This window comes from Sminthopsis crassicaudata, chromosome 3 (assembly GCF_048593235.1).
Source record: "Sminthopsis crassicaudata isolate SCR6 chromosome 3, ASM4859323v1, whole genome shotgun sequence".
Classification (NCBI taxonomy): domain Eukaryota; kingdom Metazoa; phylum Chordata; class Mammalia; order Dasyuromorphia; family Dasyuridae; genus Sminthopsis; species Sminthopsis crassicaudata.
Window position 1 is genome coordinate 13564130 of NC_133619.1, and position 5000 is coordinate 13569129.

The window sequence follows — 5000 nt, forward strand, 5'->3', positions numbered from 1 at the left end:
TCCCTAGCCTTCTGTCCAGCTTCAGACTGGCAAGAACAAAATTACCTAGAACAATGCAACGTGGAATTGGGTTTTAGACCATCCAGCATTTTTTGTGTCACAAATTCCAGGTGCATTATCTCGATCTTTGCTAGGATAATTACCCCTCCATTTGAGTATTGCCCCTCCCCTCACTGTCTCCTGCCCTCAACCTTCTTATCTTGACCCCTATCCTGTCAGGATTGTTATGATCATTTCCTAGAATTATGGCTTCTCTGTCCTCCCAGTGTCCTCGTCCCTTTATCTGCCTTTGTTTCCCCTGTAAGATTGTATACTCAGGTTATGTATTCTGTTTGAAAATCCTAGTTAGCTAAAATCCTAAATAAGTTCCATACCTCCATTTATCTGGGTCCAATGCTTTGGACAAGAGTCCCATTCAGTTAGCTAACCTAACTCCACATTAAAGATGAAAAACTAATCTCTTGCTTGCCTCAGTTTCTATGGTATTACGCCTCAATGAACTTTTCATTAAAGGAACCCTTCAATGAAAATTATCTAAGGTCTCTTCAGATACTTCACAGGATATGGGAACTAGGATACTATATGCAAGGGCTGCAGAAGAACTATAAAGAATGACATAAAGTAAAGGCAGTGCCATGTAGTAAAAAGGGCACTGAACCAAGGGTCAGAGGTCATTTGTAGAACGGGAGCAATATTTACACTGCCAACTACATGGGGGAGTGAGGTGAACTTTGAAAATGTAATGCTCCACCATTCTGTAGTGGGCAGGTGATAACAAGAGACAAACAAACCATTCTCTAAAGAGAAAATGCTAATTACTAAAACTATATGAAAAATGGCTTCAAATCATTAATGACACTATCAAAACAACATGAGCTTAGTCCTCCCGGAATTGCAAAGATGGAAATTATATTGGAGGAATTGTGGAAAAGTGGGCAACTCTGGACAATAACTTGGAATTAAACGTTAAAACATTAATAAGTTCACAAATGAGTCCATATCCCTATTGCAAGGTATCTATCCCAAGAAGGTCAGAAAAAGAAAGGTCCTAAATATACCAAAGTGTGCAGAGCAATATGTAACATAGACCTGGAAGGAAAGTAGATGTCCTTCCCTTGGGAAATGGCTAAACAAACTGTGGTACATGAATTAAAATGGAATATTTATATCTCCTAAGAAACAATGAATATGAATAATTCAGATAAGTATAGACAAAGAACTGATAAGGAGTGTGGTGAGAAGAACCAGGAAAACAAAACATGTAACAAAAAATAAAATAAGTAACAACATAAATAAAAAGAGCAACAAAATGAAATTAAATCCTGTGTTGTTACAATGTACAAACTGGAAAAGAGCTGAGAAAATGAGGACCATGAGATACTAACTTTTAACCAAAAGAAATGACCTGGTGTTGTCATTATTTCTTTGGAAAATGGATGTTCTACTTTTAAAATGGAAAAATTAAAATTTAGAAGGAAAAATTTCAAATATAAAAAAGTATGTCAGTATCTGGCTTGAGAGGGCAGTAAAGGGTATAATAATACAGGGATAATCAGGATTCTAGGAAACTGAGACCTAGGTAATTTATTCATTATTATCAAATTCAAAATCAGCCTGTGGCAAGAAATCATGAGGAAATTAACGATGCAGGATCTGATTAAATAGAGCAGGAAGAGGTTTAAAATACTCTAGTTTTAAATAGAATAATAATAATAATAGAATAATAAAATAGAATAAATTGAATAAAAATTCTTAAAATAAATATATTGGTCAGGTCCAAGTCTTTGTGATCCCATTTGAGGTTTCCTTGGCAAAAATATTGGAGTTGATGACATTTTCTTCTCCAGCTCACTTTATAGATAAGGAAAATGAGGCAACCAAGAAATAAGTGACTTGGCCAGAATCACACAGTTAGTAAGTTTCTGAGGCTGGATTTTAACTTGAGTCTTCCTGACACCAAGGCCAGTGCGCCATCCACTGTGCCATTTAGCCTCCAGATTTAATATATGAATTTACGTGTTTGCATGTATGTATATGTATATATGCAAACACACTTATATGTATGTATACACATGTGCTTGAGTAAATATGCACATAAATATTTATATACAAACATGTAAATACATGCTTATATATAGCTATATCTATTTTTCCCCCCTGAGGCTGGAGTTAAGTGACTTGCCCAGGGTCACACAGCTAGAAAGTGTTAAGTGTCTGAGATCAAATTTGAACTCGGGTCCTCCTGAATTCAGGGCCTGCGCTCTATCCACTTCGCCACCTAGCTGTCCCTATATATAGCTATATCTATATAAAGATATCAAGTATACTTTGTAAGAAAGTATCCAGACTGAATATAGAATACAAACAACATTTTTTTTTATGTTAGCAGAATACAGATGATTTATCTCCTTTAATTCAAGAATTTACTCTGTAGAACTGTTCCATAAATTATTTAATTTGTTGTTTTGACATGGTCTACAAATGCTGTTTATATGTATATAAGAATGGATTTTAAGCTGATATCATTATGTTTTATTATTACCAGGAATGTGTGTATCAGAAAGGAAATTCTGAAATCAGCCAACATATGACAACAATAACTCTAAATTTGTATGTTTTAAATCTGAATCGATTACTCAGTCAACCTGTTGACCAACAAGTTAGTTGATTTTGCTAAATAAACTGCCCTGTTTTCTTTCCTCTTTGCAAATCTTTGTTTCCAGGGCTAGAGGAGAAGGGAGAAAATTATTTGGAAATAAAGATGATATAAATAACAAAGATATCAATGAAAGAACAAAAACTTTTAAAATATCAGAAAAAAGGAAGTGTTTATTACTATGTAGATTTCTGTAGCTGTCTTTCTTCACCTCGATGGTCCTTTCTTTTGCCTTTCATCACCTTTCTCTGTTCACTTAGCCATCCCTTGGAGGGGTGAGCACAGATGAACCCCAGTATCTGTGCAGACTCAGTACACTTCCTGCTTTGGGGTTCCCAGCAAATTAGAAAGTGCTCTGATTGCAGTCAATCAGCCAAAATTCGTTCATAGTGTGCCACTAGCATTTGTGACAGAAAAATTAATCAGTACTAAAAAGGAATATTAGGTTAGTCTTACCCAGAGTGCTCTTCACAGAGAACTGAGCATCCAAATCAATCTGAAAACAACTTACTTAAGAGGCAGACACCATGGGAAGAACCCTCAATTTTGAGCCAGAAGACCTGGATTGGCATCCCACCACTGCCTCTATTACACGATAACTGTTGACAAGTTAAGTAATCCTTCTATGCCTCAATTTCTTTATCTGTAAATTGAAAGAGGGATCTTTATATTTCCCTTCAGCAATAAACCTGTGATGATTGAATGTTCATTAAGGGCAACAGGACATGTGAATAGCAATTATAGCAAGACATTTGTGGGTAAGGGATAGTAAGGCATAAAAGAGAAACCTTAGGACTTGTAATCTGGTTGGAGAAACCAGAGACAGCAATTGTAGGGGAAAGTCAGAGCCCCCAGGATGCTGGGAAGCTACTGCAGGGGAAGTCTTTGGCTGGGGAAGGAGTCTGGCAAGGATTAGCCAGGGAGGTGCTCCCTTGAGTAAGACTGGGAGAATTATGGTGAGGGAAGGAGAAGTTATCATTTATTAACTTCCTATTTTAAATAAATATTTCTGCTATTTGATACTAAGCTCAGTTGCTTCTCCCCACTGAAAGAGCATAAGCATCTATATTTTTAATGTTTAATTTTTTCACATTAATTTTTTACATTAATTTTTAAACATTAATTTAATGTTTAGATTTTAGTTACCAGAGTCAAAATCTTGATCACACAACACTAGTTAAAACTCTGAAGGCAGCTTTGGTTGAAGAAACTAAGAATGTCCAGTTTGAAGATAAAATACAGGATAAAGATTAAGTCCCTGCTCTGGACTGATACTACAAAGCTTTAAATCACCATCATCACCCATCACCCAGCGATCCCCATCTTTGTGAAGTTTAAATATGACATGAGTTTATTCATTTAAATATTTATTAAACAACTCCATGTGCCAGACACTCTACTGGGAGCTTTGGATCCCTAGAAAAGAAATAAATGTTCTTTACTGTCAAAAAGTTTATGTTCTACTAAGAGGGAAATAACAAATACATAAGTAAATTCAAAGTATGTAAAAGGCAATGGGAAACATTTCATTAGCACCTGGTGGGATATAAGGACATGGCACTGAAAGTAAGCCTTGAAAGCCAGGTTAGGCTTACAACTCTATAAAATAATCTGAGAAGGGAGAAGCCCCAACAATTTGGAGGGCTGGGGAAGAAGATTAGGGTGTGCTTCTCATTGGACATGGAAAATAATTTGAGAATTGAAGGACACTGGGCTTTGAGTGAGAGGAAAGGACATCCTATATTGTATGAATACAGAAGGCGATGGAATATGGCCTCTATTAATAGACTGCTGTGTCTTGAATGTAGAATAAAATAAAGCCATTAAAAAAGGTTGGAATGAGAACGTGGAAGGCTTAAAACACCAGACTTAGAAGTTTACAATTCACCTACGAACCAACAGGAAGACATGGAAGATTGTTTAGTGGAAGGACAGCATGATCTGATTTTCATTTGGCAGCTGTATGGAAGACAGATTAGGAAGGGGAGGACCAGGAGCGGAAGACCATCTAGGAGACCAATGATGGCTGACATGGTAGCTTATGATCAAAAGAATATTGTCAGATATAATTTTAATGTGCTGTGCATTTAATCAGGTCTCTGGAATTATTGAGGTCTTTATTCAATTATGCCCATTTATGTCACTTAAAGAATAATGTTGCCATTTTAAAGGCTCATTGAGCTCTGGAATACTTAAGTCTTTGTCTTTATGAATATTGTTGGCCATTGGGATGACTTCAGGTCAAAGCTCCATGAATTTTTTGCAAGCCTTCCATCAGGAAGCAATCCCCAATTATATCATCGACTTTCTGCGTCACTTCATGACATCATTTGCAAAAGCCCAG